The sequence below is a fragment of the Tiliqua scincoides genome, chromosome 5, assembly GCF_035046505.1.
Source record: "Tiliqua scincoides isolate rTilSci1 chromosome 5, rTilSci1.hap2, whole genome shotgun sequence".
In the NCBI taxonomy this organism is placed as follows: domain Eukaryota; kingdom Metazoa; phylum Chordata; class Lepidosauria; order Squamata; family Scincidae; genus Tiliqua; species Tiliqua scincoides.
The window spans coordinates 21,093,583-21,110,230 of NC_089825.1; the positions used below are offsets into that span (position 1 = coordinate 21,093,583).

At 40.7% G+C, this 16,648-nt stretch overlaps 1 protein-coding gene across 3 annotated transcripts in view; it reads right to left on the reverse strand.

Moving 5' to 3' along the window:
* MLLT10 (MLLT10 histone lysine methyltransferase DOT1L cofactor) overlaps positions 1–16,648 on the reverse strand; it is a 141,687-nt gene that overhangs the window by 69,495 nt on the left and 55,544 nt on the right. The gene's annotated exons all lie outside the window — the stretch shown is intronic.

Genomic DNA, 16,648 nt, shown 5'->3' on the forward strand with positions numbered 1-16,648 from the left:
GAACGTCCACCACAGAGGCTCTTGCATCTGTGCCAGCAAAATAGCTGGTGCAGACGCAAGGAGACACATTGCCAGGGACAGGGCTTTTCTTGGGGGAAGGGGACAAAAGTCCTTCCTTCAAGGAAACTCCTGGCAGCTTCCCAATGCCCACTGGACACAGTGGTAGCCACTTCAGCACCACTGCTCCAGTAGGCACCGGGAAGCACAAGAATGGGCTGTTAGTCCTTTCCTCCACCACCCTAGTCCTCCAGCAATGCACACAGCACTTAGTCATGGTCACTTGCATGGCTTCAGAAATTACAAGAAATAGTATGACTGTTTTGCCTCCCCAACCCCAATTTCTCCAAAGTCTGTAGCCAGCATTGGTGCAGGTTGCTGGGAACGATTGTCCCTTAGATACTCTTTGCCACAGAAAGTAGTGATGGCATCTTGCCTGGATGACTTTAAGAGGGGATTGGACAAATTTCTGGAGGAAAAGTTCATTACGAGTTACAAGTCATAGTAGGTATGTGAAAGCTCTTGGCTTTAGAGGCAGGTTGCCGCTGATTGCTAGATGCAAGGGAGGGCACCAGGATGCAGGTTGTGTCTGTTGTCTTGTGTGCTCCCTGGGGCATTTGGTGGGTCACTGTGAGATACAGGAAGCTGGACTAGATGGGCCTTTTGCCTGATCCAGCAGGGCTCTTCTTATGTTCTTATGAACCTTAGAGCAAAGCCTTGCGCTACGCCCCCTAATAGCACATTTAGTGCTACTGCTGCCACTGGTACTGAGAGTTCAAGGGTCAGCCTGGCCACTTCTTGACTTCTTCACAGCCTTGCAGGAGGTGAAACAAGACCCCTGACTTTTCCTCAAGTGCTCTGCACATGCCAGAAGTCTGGGAGAGGAGGTCACTTCTTTTTAATTAGGCTTTTGCATATGACATAGGCAGTAAGAGTTTCTTCTGCTTTCTGCAAGTTCCATGTAAAGGGGAAAAACACCTAATCTGTTTTTCAGTCAGTTCATGAAAAGGGATCTCTCCACTGGCCAAGTCAGTTAGGTAGCCCAATGTAAGAGTCCATCTCACTGCTTTATGTGTATCTGAATTTTTTTTAAAAACAAATTATCCTGCACAATTTTAGTTTGGAAAGGTCGCCAATATAAACATATAATGCACATACATGGATAAAGAAACTTTAATTAGAATTCAATCTTTTATTAAAATCCTGGATAAAATGACAACTTTATATTCTGTTAATTCATAAGCATCATAACTTCATTGGTGAAATACATTTTATTACAAAACTTCAGCAGTTGCTACAAATGAGCTAAATAAAATCCAAGACACTAAAAACTCATCAAAACGTAAGGCAAAAACAGGACATTAATATAATGCACGCTTTTACAATCAACTACATTTGTTCCAAAAAAATAAAATATGAAATTTCTGCAAATTACAACAAACTTTGTACTTCTATACAGAACATTAATCTTGATTAGACAGAAGGTAAACTTACATTAACTAAATCATCTGAATTGGTGAAACCCTGTAACACTTTCTCTAAATAAATTTCTCCCTCTCTTTTGTACATGCAGTGGGACCATGAAATCTGTGGGCTCAGCATCCATGGATTCCACCCCATGCCATAAAGGGCCTCCAGGACTTCCACTTCGTGTCCGTGTTTGAAAGGCAACTTAGAAATCTTTTAAACAATGCAGGAGCAGCAGTCCAGAAATATGGCTACCATGGCAATCAAAAAATATAATCCTTGTGACATGATTAGGGAACAGTCTGCAGCCAGGCAAAATCACTGTATTTTTGCCCTTTATTTTAGACAGCCAGCACATCCCCTATTAGCATCTCATTCAAATGGCCTATCCATCCTCCACTACTGCTGAGTTCCTAATCCTGTACAGCTCTACTGTCCTCCTATTCTTTGACTGAATTGCCCCCAGGCATCAGTATTTTAAAACTTCCTCTTTAGTCTGAGTACAGAATGAAGAGCCTTCAATGATCAGAGAACTGGAGAGGGAGGTGGTTGGAGTTACTGGATGGAACTTGAAGAAAAACCAGGTCTGGATTTTAGGAAAAGGAAATCTATATTCTCTAATTATGTATGGTGCACTTGCTAGGAGGCAGGCGAAAGTTTTTAATTGTTAGAAAGAAGTGTAAGGACTCAGGCACATGGAAGAATAACTCCATCCTATAAGCCTTTAATTATATTATATGGCCAGTAAGCATAATCTTTCACTACCATGCTCAGACATAGTTTCAGGGCAGTCTGGAGCATGGCAAGGTTGAGACAGATGATTTGGTAGGAAGCTAAGAGCCTTGGCTAGTTAGTCAGGCTGATATCTGTGGGCTCTTGTAATTCTGGTGTTGATGCAACATTTCACCATAATTAAAGTTAATGGTGCATTCATGTTGGAGGGTGCAATCCCATGAACCCTCCCAATATCTTCACCATAGTAAGAGTAGCTGTAAAATCTGCAATGAGCTTTGACTGCAATCTGTTTCCGTGGTTCACTGCCATTTTTAAAAATACATATATAAATCATGACCACTTACATTTTAACCAAACACTTAAGTGAATTAATGTATGTGAATTCTAAGTTCTAATTTGATATTAAGAGTTTACTTCCTCTCCACCCTGCACATTGCTACATACTATTTAGATAGGCAAAAACCAGTCACCCAAATATTGAGAAGGTAGATGTTGCTTTTGCAAGTTCATATGTATAGGGTGTGATATCTGCACTAAATTCAGACGTTCTGTTAAAACACTGGTTGACAGAATTCATTATTTTAATCAAATTATCAACTGGCTACACTTTAATATAGAGAACTGGCTACAAAAGGTTGACTGGGTGAAGCACTCCCTTCACCCAGAGCACAGTGATTTCTTTCATGTGTTCAGGCAGAAGGGAGGGGTTGCTTGCCTAAGTGCCTGGAGAGAGAATGATTGATGGACTGTCAGCTTGCTGCCTCTCTTGCATTAACTATTGTTAGACAACTGTTTTCCTTTAATTTAAAGGACCCTTCTCATCCTACTGAGATAGCAGAATCTGTGGAATCTGTGGATAATTAGTTTATACCTGAAATCCCTTGCATGACTGTCTCTCTACAATAGTAAGAAAAGCAGTTTTTTAAAATGTGATTTTAAAGGGATGCATTTTTCCCCTTCTCCAGGGATCAGCACATTCCTTCTCATTTGCAGTGGCCATTCGTGTTGAGTCAAATCCGTGTACAAAAAACCCATGTATAACAAGGTCAGACCTGTATTCAGAATTATCTTTGGTAGTTTCGTTTTTTCCTGAGAAAATGATACATATAAATTACTACTCGAAAACAATAAAAACACCTCAATTGAGACTGTAATACCAACAATGAATTGCAGACATATTTTCATGATGAGAACAATTAAAAAACAAACCAAAAGTAAATTAAAAAAAAAATCTCAAAACAAAAGAAGGAATGTTTACAGGACAAATAAGAGATGCAACATGAGCAGGCAGCACAATGGCAAAACATGGTTTGAGGTTAGAGAAATTAGCCCTATGTTCACACATTTCCCATCTGCATTTCCTCTCATGCTCTATTTAAATGTGTTATCTCTTGGTACTTTTCTTGCAAACTAGTTTCAAACCATAGTTTGGAGAGAAAATACATGGCATGGTGGTTCAGATGTAAAAGCAAACTATAGTTTCATCAACCCAAGAAACAAGGAAGTGGAATACACAAAGGGAGGTTAGATGGACAAGCACAGAAGTTCAGTGTTCACACTTGTGGCATCAAACCATAGTCTAATACAAGTGTGAACTGAGCCTATGTGTCTTTGCACAGGACAATAGAACGAAAAAGACAATACTAATAGATTTGTACCACTGGTGTACCTAGGGGGGGCAAGCGGGTCAAATGCCCTGGGCGCCAACCCTCCAGGGTCGACTCGGAGCCTCGTCCCGCCCCCGCCAGGAGCAGCACCCAGTGCCTGGGCACCGACTGAGCTGCCCCTTCCCTCCCCTCCTCCTTTATAAGAGGATAGGAGACAGGCGCCCTAGAGAGGCACTTACGCTCTAGGGCGCTCCTCTCGTCTCCTCCTATAAAGGAGGGGGGCGGTCCAGGGCGCCCTGGGCGCCCCTGCTCCGCCTCTGAGGGCGTCCCTCAGGGGCGGAGCAGAAGCGACGCGCGCCCCCTCCAACTTTGGAGGGGACATGCGCTGCTTCCCGGCTAGGTCACCCTGCTGCGCCGCTGAGGGCATCCCTTGGGGCGAAGTGGAAGTGGCACGCACCCCCTCTGACGTTGGAGGGGACGCGCGCCGCTTCCCGGCCCCCATGGAGCCTTCCGCGCAGCTTACAAGCTGTGCGAGGGTCTCCAGTGCAGCGGTCTGGGGCTGCTGGGAGCAGCCCCATACCGCTGCCATGGAGACCCCGTGGCACAGAAGGCTCCGTGGGGGCCTCGGCTGCCTCCTCCATTCCCCCTTGTTTTCAAAGGGGAAACGGAGGAGGCAGCTGTGCAGAAATAACTGCGGTGACGATGACGTCACCGCAATTACTTCCAGGTCACATGTGCAGGCAGGCGGAGAAGGGGGCGAAACGGGGTGTGAGGGGCGGAATTCTGGGGGTTGCCCCGGGTGCGGGCACCCCCAGGAATGCCACTGATTTGTACTGACCAATAGACAAATAAAACTATGATCAACTAATCCAGATTTTGATACCGCAGCACTCAAGAATTTAAAAAACAAACAACCAAACAAAACTGAATGAAAGCTTATTTCCTAAACATTACACGCAGAAAACCATTTATCTGCTCAAAATGTGAACGTTGATTCAATGCCTGAGGGCGCAATCCTAACCCCTTATGTCACTGCTTTCCAGAATCGACATAAGGGCAATGCAGCTCTGAGGTAAGGGAACAAACATTCCCTTACTTTGAGGAGGCCGCCATGAGTGACACCCAACTGCAGGATGCAGCACATGCCCCATTGGCACTGCTATGCCAGTGCTGGAAAGCACTGACATATGGGGTTAGGACTGCACCCTGAATCAGGATGGACTCTATTGCATGAAAAAGCACAAACTGCTACCTAAACAAGACTCTGATTATTTTAACAATGAATACTGAAAAGGTCTCAAGAGATTCTGACCAAGTACTGCAACCCAAGGAAAAAAGACTGCCTCAGATTTCCATTAAAGCTTTTAGATATGACAGTAACTTTACACAGGTAAACAATCTATTAATGAGGCAGCCCAACACTTGCAACATCAAAGCAAGAAGTATAATTAAGGTATTATAATATAAGTTACACAAGCCATAACTGGTACAGAATACTCCAGCTGCAATGTAATCAGAGAATCATATGTGCTTGATTCATCAGAGAATCATATTCTTGATTTAAAGGAAATTATGATATTCATTCTAATTCTTCAAAATATGTGCAGTACTAAATTTAGTTATGATAATTTTAGACAATGACAAACAAACCAAGGTAGGCTTGATTTCAGAAACAAACATGTAGACACAAGACACAGAACCATCACTTTCCATATTCTGAATCTCTAAAAATGACTCCATAATAAATATACTGAATTATCCTGCTTGATTTATATAAAAGTTGAGAGATTAATTTAACACAAATTTTATTACACACAAGAAGAGTAAACTCTCCTTTATACAACACTTGTATGAGCACAAAACTGTATGAGCACACCTCAGGCTCATGTATTTTCCTGTTTCTTCTTCCTGCTTGTGCAAATTCACCTTCTCTTACACATCTACTAAAAAACTATTGTTTATTATTATAGCTTAATCTCAAACTAGAGATTGAAACAGGGATCTAATTCTGGTTTCAGGCCCTGGCTTAAGAGCACAATAGAGTTAGCAGTTACTATGATTATGCTGGTTCAGACATCATGGTAAACTAGTTATTGCTAACTAGAAAAAAAAGATAAGGAAGATACATACAAGCCCAAGGAGTAAGGAGGAGCTTATTGCATGCACCTTTGTGGGAAGCTTCCAATTGCCATGCTATAGCCTTGTACTGATCTATACACTTAATGTCCTGACAACAACTCATTTTGTCACTTGCACATCATTACAGTGATGTAACATTAAAATTACAGAAACAAGAATGAACACCACTGGATTCCAATCTGAAGACAAAAGATCATAGCCTTCCAAGCACGTGGCTGTAATAAAGTGTGCTTTCTACAGTATGGTAACAATTTTCAACCACTGTGCCATAGCACACTGGTGTAACTTGAATGGTCCACAGGTGTGCCACAGGAGTTGGAGGGGTCATTTATTAGTAGAGCCATTTAGGGATGTGAGGGGGGCCCACCGGCAGAATCATGTGCTTTGTCAATTGTCAAAAAATAGATGCAATGCCTTGACAATTTTAGCACCTTGTCAGTGTGCTGTGGAATGAAAAAAATTGAAAATTGCCGATCTATGAAATGGGCAATAAAATGAGAAGAATACAACAAGTAAACCAAACAATTGGTGGAGATCTTATCAACTATGACTCTCTCTGCTCAAAGTCCAATTTAGTTCTATGTGTAGCAGTCTATCTCTGTACTTTAGACTACAAAAGGAAACCCAGACACAAACTCCTGCCTCAGATCAGGATGGGTAGCATTCAGTCATGCACAAACAGTTGGAAGGGGAGGAGGACTGGCTGCTAATAGGTTGACTACAGAGCTCCTCTCTTCCTGCTTGCATCCTGAGTGTTACTTTCCCCTTAAGTCACAACAAAACACAGCCAAACACACTTAGCATAGCAATCATCACAGCTCCACCCAGGGCCCCATTATCCATTATACTGAATATGCTTCAGCCTAGGGGCCCCTCAGGGACAAGGGCCTGGCCATGAGGGAGCCCTGGAGCTCTGCTGTCAGTTCCTGCTGCTTGCTTGCTTACTAGTCCCGGGCTGGGTAGAGCCTCACCTTTCACTGGCCCTTTCCTGCCATGCTGCAGGCAAGGTAGCAGCAGGCCTGGCGGCAGGCCAAAGACAAGGGAGGCAGGCAGGAGGCTGCAGCTGCTTCTCCTCCTCCCAGCCAGACTCCGCTTGCACTGAGAGAGCTGTGCTTTGCCCCGCCCAGAGCCTGGCTGGCATCATCTCCTGCCAGCGTGCATCGCTGCCACGGAGGTGACCACACCTTGCGGGGCTCATGGATTGCTCATTCTGTAGCTGCCCCCCCACTCTGCTCGCTTTACTCTTCCACTTTTGCAGCAAGCTCAGGGACTTCCTGTGCTCAGGATTGTACCCCCCTGCACACTCGTGCACTGGTGCAGTTGCTTCTGGTGCAGAACTCTTGCACGGGGACAGCTTCCCGGGGCACACCCAGCCCCTGGCCGATTCCTCCTGCTGCCGCCTCTGCTCCTGCAAGCCACCCCCTGGCAGTGTGGGCCCAGAGAGTCTGAGAAGGGTGAGGGATCAACTGCTCCAGCCAGCTCAATCAATGATGCGCTCGCCCCCTGAAGTCCGCCCCCTTATCTGAGCATGACCAGCTCTCCCACATCCCCTCTTCCTTGCACGCTTCTGCCCTCATGCAGCCCCTCCGCACTCGCCCTCCAAGCCCCCATGCAAATGATGCCTGCCTCCCATTTCCCTGGGAGGAGGACCAAGCCCCACTGCTGTTAACTGTGCACCTTCTCACCTAGCTTCCCAGGTATTTGGGGGGGGGGGATGCAAAATACCTGAAAGCCTAGGGGGCCAGTCATATGTTAATATGGCCCTGACTCCACCCCTTAGTTCTGGTGTCAAATGGAAGCAGCAGCAAGCCCTTGCTCCCTGTTTTCCCCCCCTCCCCAAATAGCAAGCTGAGCACAGGGGTCAATATCCCTTACCAAATGTCTTGTACTGGGGGACAGTAGTACTGGCAGGAGAGAGAGGATACCAGGAGTCTTTGGCAATCCCCTCTTCACTAGTTAGTTGCAAAGTTGTTTACATACTACTGCTTCATAAATGTGATATCAAAAATAGATCCAAAACAAAAATAAAAGCATTTATATTTATTATAAGCCACACATCCCACACTGACTGAACACCATTTCTTAGAGAGGAAAATGTACATTATTTTTTTTAAAATGTTTTATTTATTTATTACAGATACAGGTAAGGAAAACTGGATAGACTTAGGGTTCGGACTACATAGGCTACACACAAGGTGGTGGCCATCGATTACAACATTCATTAATCCAAACGAGATTATTCATCAATACAAAGATTATCATATTGATTAATCTACTGGTTAATAGTTTAATTAAACAATAATATTTTTTCTCTAACCTTATCAATCTCATCATAAAAAGGCTTCAAATTTTTACTTATAGACTCTTATCTAATTCTTAATATCTAATATCACATCTAAAAGGAATACCTTCAATTACAATGGTATTACACACTTCAGTATCTCTTATAACATGTTATATATCATTTTCCATATCTATCCAATCATGAAAAGGCTTCAAATTTTTACTTATACACTCTTCTAACCACTAAACTAACATCTAAAATAAAATCTCTTATCTGATTCTTAATTTCTAATATCAATTCTTTTAAAAATAACCCTTATTTATCTTAATACCACTTAATTTTCACAATACTTATATTTCAAATTTTCATTTACCTCTATTTTAACTTAATATAATTTTTTAAAAATTTTTTTAACTTATTATTCAGCCATTTTAACTTCTGTCTTAGTGCTTGCTTTGCTCTCTGTCTACAATTCTTTTAAAAAATACCCCTTATTTATCTTAATACCACTTAATTTTCACCAACTTTATATTTCAAATTTTCATTTACATCTATTTTGACTTTATATGATTAAAAAAAATTTCTAATTTGATCAGCCATTTTAACTTTCTGTCTTAGTGCTTGCTTTGTTCTTTGTCTTATCAGTGTTCTTTTTTTACTCCTGCTTCTTCCACTTCTTCTTTTTCTTCCTGAATCTCTCAAGTTTCTTGGCCCCTCTCTGTTTTTCTTTCTTCTTCTTCATTCTGTTGTTCATTCTGTTTTTGATCCATAAATTCTTCCTCTTCTTGAGACAGCTTGCTCCTTGAACGTCTCCTCTTTTTTCTTCCTTAAAATTCTTAATTGTTATAGTAACAATTGCTTCTTCCGTCTCCTGTCTCATTTCAAAATAGTCCACTTCTTTAATTTCACCCTCCTGCGTGCTTATAAGAGAGGAGCTTGTTTGCTTCATTTGTTCAGATAATTTTCTGAGCTGTTGTTCCATTTCTCTTCTGAAATCCATCAAGAAATCCATTAATAAGTTCTGGCTGTTACTAACATCCTTTACATTTTTGACTGCCATTTTTTGTCAGTATCAAGTCCAACCACTTGTTGTAGGGCTACTTTCCAATTTTTGTATCCAAAAAGTATAAGTCAATATTCCAAATCCAATCAATATCAATGTCAAATCAATCAAAACATTAAAGAATCATCCAAATCTTTATCTTGCCTCCCTTCTTCCATAAAGGGTGTATCAATAATTGAAACAATAACACAGTCAAGTTAGGTTAGTATGCCTTTAAATGAGCAGAACAGCTTTCAAGCTGTTTGCTGGGAAAGTGAAAGTAAAGTTTTTTTCCTTTTCAGCCTTGAATATTAGTCATTTCTTTTCCTCTTATTTATTTCTCCTCGGTGCATACCATAATAAAATAATCTTGTGTTTACTCCAGCAGGGGAATCCAAATTCGCTTATTTCCCCTCTGGGTGGCTACCGGCCAACATGAATAATCTTAAAATTTTCTCTTCCTCCTTCTGATGTCTTGATTGCAGTTCTCATTAAAGCCTTTTAATAAGCAAGCTTACTCACAGTTTAAAGCTTTTTTCACTGTTGTGTTGTTGTATCTAGGCCGTGGAAGATCTCGGCTTTCCGTATCTCCAAAATGGCGACCGGGATAGATGTGATTCAGCTTACAGAGCAAACGGAGAAAAATCCTTGAAATTGCCTGTTTCAAAGGACTCCCCCGTTCAAGCTCTTCGTACCGTCTTCCTGGTACCGATGCGTGCTTTAGTTGTTGAGGCACATGAAAAACACATCTATTTAGCAATCTCCCCGGGAGCCCCCGAGGTTTGCTGCTACATCGCTGAGTGTTGACTCCGCCCCCCAGAAAATGTACGTTATTAAAGTACATGTATTAACTGATTTGAGAATATATACCACACAGACAATGTAAAGGTCACTAAGTTGAGGCAAATACAAGTCTCTGAATGCACACAAAAAAACCAGAACACAACTACACCTCCAGACAGACACAGTCCAGGCCTGCTACAGGGGAAGGCCATAACTCATAGAATACACTTTGCATGAATCAAGTTCCAGGTTCAATCCTTGGAATATCCAGGTAGTCTGAAAAAGGCCTCTGTCTGACATCCTGAAAAGCTGCAGTAAAGATGGGTCAATGGTCTGACTCAGAATACGGCAGCTTCATATGTTCATTTATGTATTGCGCCATCCCAGAAGGTTGTGCAATCCCATAGCCCACCTAAGTCTCAAGGGATAGACTGCCTAGCTGTTTCGCCACCCTGAAATGTCTTTGAGAGCTCCCATGAACTCTCAAAAGGTCATTTGACAACAATGAGGTACTGTTTACTTGCTACCAACTTTCAAACCAGTACAGATTGACAATCCACTAACTCAGTAACGTTTGCAGTTCTGTTTGCCTTTGAGAACTATGTAAAGGGTTCTTTATTATCATGATTTTTAAAAAAGAACAGCAATAAGATCATGTCTTGTTTCTATTTACAATGTACAACATACTTGTGTTTGGAAAAAAAGAAGTATGCATCCTATTACATGCAGGCCTCTCCTTGTTTATTCCCATGTGTGCAGCTGGCAGGCACAGAAGCCTTGTGTATGGCGGTTTGAGGATAGGGAATACAACTAAGCAAATAAAATTTATCCAGCGTTGCTCAGTTTTCCTTTCCAAGGCCATAACAAGTAAGATCTCTGTCAAATTACAGAACCCACAGAAGTATGCAAATCTGATTACCCAGCCACCAAATTTTAGGAGTTCTATCAGAATACACAGAAATCACACCCAAAGGCATATTGGCCTAGAAAAAACATTAACATTTTTAGGTCTGCTTAAAGCTCATTTAAGTCTAAAGTAGAAATATGTCAATGAGATGCCACAACAGCTCTATTTTTTTTTCTTCTTTTTCTTTACAAGAGTTTGTGGTTCAGGAAGGAGGGATGTTTTTGGATGATTCCAGAAGCCATACATTATGTTTGGCATTTGCAGACATGGGTAAAATTCCAAACACAAATTTTTGTTGCTTGGAAAAGATTATATTTAGCCATTTTTGTGGTCTTTGGATAGCTACATAACGGTTGTATTAAATACCATGCTATAAGATGCACTTCTGAGCAATCTCTTCTGTAGAGAAGTACAGACCATCATTTAGCTTGGTTTGGACTTCTCCCTCTGTAACTTGACCAGCTGACAAAGACAAATTCATTTCATCTGTAGTTGAAAGTTATCCTTACTCTTTTCACTTAGATACTCGATATAAGGCGAGAAATTTCTGCCAATAAATCAATTAGATCATCTCCTTGCCTTATTTGCGGGTCACTCAGGGGTCAGGGCTATTCAGGCAGCCAGGAGAAGCCCAGAGCAGAGCAAGTGGAAAGGAATGGAGGAAATACAGAGCTTCATCCCTAAGTTCTCTCCGTCACTCCAGGCTATTCCATTAAGACTGCATAAGCACCTAGTAGTTAATCTCTTCAAAAACAGTGGAGGCTCAGATTCTTCCCCCCCTTTCAATCAGGCTACAGGGCAATTAGTCTCCAGGGCAAGCTGCAGCCAAAGTTAACATTTTCACTCCTCCTCAGAAAAAAAAAAGTAAGGGCTCAACACTTCCATTTAAATCAAGCACACCTCATTCTCTTTTGCAGGATCACAGGCAACCCTTCTGCACCCTCCTTCCATTTTGAAAATGTTTGGTAGAGGTCTGGTTTTTTTAAATACGAGGATGTAATCCTCATTTCTGTCTGAAACAAAGTCTGATGCTACAATTCAGCACACTTTTACTTAAGAATAACATCCACAGAAAGCAATGGGTCTACTTCTGAGTAAATCGGGCTGAAACTATGTGTATCTGTGCTTACTCGCGCTCAGTCCATGTTTGTCTCTCTGCTGTGAATTGAACTGCACACTCCAAGTTATGTGTCACATGTTGTATGTAATATGTAGAGCATCTGGCTTAAAACATCAGGCATCTTAAAGAAGGATCTGATTAATGGTTCTACTTATATGTTCTTTACAGTGCACTTACTCTGATAGTGTTTATGAAAAAGTTGTGAAGAACAGAATTTTAAAAGTTAATGAATAAAAATATATTTTACTATATTTTTAATAAATTAAGAGACTGTATGGTTCTTAGGTAACAATTACTGGTAGGTTATTTTTCAGTATCTGACCTCAGGTAAAAATCAGACAAAATTATAGTCAGACACCCACCTAAGTTTAAACACACACACACACACACACACACACACACACACACACACACACACACACACACACACACCAGACAAAATTATAGTCAGACACCCACCTAAGTTTAAACACACACACACACACACACACACACACACACACACACACACACACACCAGACCAGACCAGACCAGACCAGACAAAATTATAGTCAGACACCCACCTAAGTTTAAACACACACACACACACACACACCCCACTTATTAGAAGGTCACAGAAAATTCTATGATTTTTTGGCTGAAAACCTGCCCTGGACTTTATCTGTGAGATCGAGTATCTGTGGTATTGTTGAATCCTGAAATTTTAGTAGGTGTTTCTGCAGGTAGCATCTCTACTACAGTTTTCACACTGGAAGCACTCTGCAAAATAGAAGGAATGTTTGAACACACAAAGAGTTCTTCCACTCATGCAAGGACCTCATGAGCAGGTGGAACACTTCTGCTCCCAGTGGTGGAAGCACTACTCAGGATGCTACCATGTATCTTATTCATTAAAATTTGCAATACTTATTCCAGGATCCACTATCCAATTCATCATTTTAATGCATTTTTGTTGCTTGTTGGCAACCTCTATAGATTTACCAAAAATGAACCACTATGTTCATCTGTATGCTATGTGTACAGTTTGGCAGGATAGCCACCTACATGCAAAATTCTTAACAGGAGAGGAGGAATATCTAATGGTAGGTTTGAGAAAATGAAAAGAGAAAGCAGGAAGGCAGATGAGAAGGCCAAATAAATGATCCAGGAATCGAGCTGTACGTTACTACCGTATGAATCCAAGTTTAAATACGAGAAGCTGAAGACTTCTAATCAGATACTGAAATATGAAAATCTCTTGTACTCAGCAGCGGACCTCCCCAGCCCTGTGCCCGGGGCAAAGGTCCATGATAGCGCCCCCTCGTGGGCTATCGCTGCCCCCCCAAAATTCGCCCCCCTACTCACCTGAGGCTCATGGAGCCTCGCAAGATCCCAGGACCACATTGGGGAAACCTCTCTGAGATTCCCTGACACTATAAACTATGCTTCCTGGAAACCGAAAGCACAGTTTTCGCTCCCATCAGGAGCCTCACTGAGGCTTCCACGCCTGGGGCTTTTGCCCCATTGAACCTAATGGTAGGTCCACAACTGCTTGTACTGACAAAAAACTTCTATTAGGTATGGTAATATGCAAAGACTATGTACAGACATCAAAGAGACAAAAATTATTTACTTTGTAACCCATCCTGGGCTTATTTGTTCAGTTGTGGATATACTTTCTGACACGTATCTAATCTGTAGCATGAAAATGTCTGCACCCAGAGCCATCCCAAGAACGATGTGAAATGGGTGTGGGTCCAGGACAACTCAATCACTGTGGAGGGGTCCTATTATGGCCATATATTGGTCATGAAAGCACAGAACCCAGAGCGGCCATCCCAGTTGCCCTTCCCAAGGTATGGCTCTACCTACTCCCCTTGGATACATAGGTTTGGTTACCGGTGTGATGTGATGACACATCTGTGATGTAACCCTGCTCAATTACCTCATATAAGGCTATACTGTGGCTGGGAGGGGTTGGAGATGCAGTAGTGCTCCCCACTATGGAAAAACAGCTCGGAAAGTAGAAGTCCCAGAAGCAATTTAAGTCTAGAGTCCCAGTTGCCTGGAATTTGGGAGTTTTTTTCCTTTTTTTGTTTATTTTAGTTAATCTTTTTTTGTTTATTTTATTTTAGTTTATTTTAGTTTCAAGTTCAGTGCTGTTTCAGTTTTCATAGACACTCCATATAATATATGTAATATATTAATATGTCTTCTATAATTCTATAATTCTATTATATATCTTCTACACTTTGGCATGCTTAAAGGAATGGTGCAAGCAAGTTGGGGAAGGAACAATTGTTTTGGTTGAGCTGGACATGCCTGGCAGCCAAATGTAGGAAGGTCTTCCACCCATGACTTGAAGAAAAACAACACACTACTGAATGCCTGAGACCCCTGCACTAAGCCACTGCCCAGCATTGTAACTGCCATAATAATCTCATGTTCACAGTTTATAATTATAGAAGAGATTTCAAAACAAATTCATAAATTGCTGGATTCTGATAAATATAAATTAAAGTATAATGAAGCAAATGATTTACCATTAGTATTAGACAAGGACAAATCAATTGGCTTTACACTTGGCTTTCAGGCTGTAGTTAATTCAAAACTGTTTCAAATCTATTGAACAAGCAAGTAGGCTCCAATAATCTCAATTTTAATTTTCTTAACAAGACAGGTTAAACATGCCACTAAATATCAGCACTGTCTAAAGAAATTATTCTAAAACTTTTTTCAAAGATTAGTAGTTAACAATGTACTGTATCAATAATTTACAGTACAAGAATAATTTCAATGAAACCTCTGCTCAGAAACAAAGTGCAGGAAAGTATCTATAAGCTGAAGCCCCAATTTAAGACAAAAATTTCTTTTTAAGATGGCCTAATGAAAGGAAAATGGAACATTCACCTAAGAGGAAACACATAACTACTAAGACCAAGTTCCTTGTAAGTGTTGGTAGATATGCAAGTTAATTTGAAGCCAGACTTTTTCTGTTCTTATAGAACTTCAATACGTTAAAATAGAATTATGTTTCACAGATAGCACGTGCCTCTCTTCAAGTTTGGGATTATTTTGTTATCTATTGCTAGGTCCAAAAGCCTGTTACAAGTGCCAAAGGCATTCAATGACACTCATGAGTGCCCCAATCCTTGAGATGGCTTTCTGGGGATGGGCAGTTATGTGGATTTTCTTTGAAAATTCTGAACTGGAATTCACTAAGATCTCATTTAACATTTTTTTTATTTAGATTTAATAAACAAAACTGATCATATTAATTTTACATGCCATGTAAATATCTGTGTAAATATCCAACAGACAAAAGAGCTGAAATGAAATTTAATTAGGGGAAGAAAAAATGTAACTTCCCTTAAAACAATGTAAGGAAAAACAAACTTGTTAAAACACTAATTTTAGCACATGCATAGAACTGTGCATGATATTTCAAGTTTGTCCACTAATTCACCTTAACAAAATTTAGCTATATCACTGAAGCCACCTTCAGTTTCACTGTCTGTAGAAGAATTTAAAATACATGTTGGTCCCAGTTCAACCGAGGTGAATAATTTTCAGAAATGCTTGAATCACAGATTTTTCCAGTAAAGGAGAATGAATGGGTAGCCCTCTCTCACTCTGCCTAGAACAAGTCTATGGGCACATGGTTATGCTTTACCCTTTTACATAGGTGTGCTGACTGACCCAAGTTTGAAATTGCCCAATTTGACTAGTATTGATTCAATTCATTATGTTGATAATTAACTTTAATACCATACAATTTTAGATATGGAGAGTAGACATTTTGGAGAATTTTCCATTTTTGGAGAATTTCTTGGAGACTTTTTGGACAATTTTCCATTATGAAAAATATTTCTGCCTCACATCACTGGCAAGGAGCTGAACCAGAAAAGCCTTGAAGAACACATCCACATGGGTCCTAGTCAATGTGGTTAAGTTTGAAAAACCAAAGTCCATCCTCCAAGAAAATAGATCTTTCAACATAATAAAATGGCATTAAACATAGGTATAGAGCATAAAGGCTGCTTCCTCCTAAGGATATATGAGTTATTCTATATGCAGATCTGCTATTTTAGTTCTACACAATGGGGAAAACAAGTAATTTTAAGCAATTGTAAATTTGGTACTGTGAGCCAAAAATTTGCAAGTATTCACTTACCAACACTGAATCAACCTTCTTCCCTAAACTATCTAAAATCAAAGTATAAGAAGAAGAAGTCAACAGGAATGCAATTAGTTTATATTGATTTTTTTTAACAATTTACTGAGAGATGACAAATTTCCATATGAATGACATGGCACCCTGCAATACAGAAAGACTGCTAGTACCACCAAAAGATCAACCAATAAACTAGCTCCAGCTACCTTTTTTCAACAGAGAAGTGAGATGGGTACATGAAAGCAAGACTGGACAGCGAATGATGCTTTTTAGGAATTAGTATGTTACATTACACCCAGTTCAGAGATCATGCTAAATCACAATTTACTCATGTTTTAGAATGATATTTGGGAGCTTCAGGTTTGTATGCTCCTCACATGTGAGGGAAGAACATTTTCTATGTCCTAGGTTTA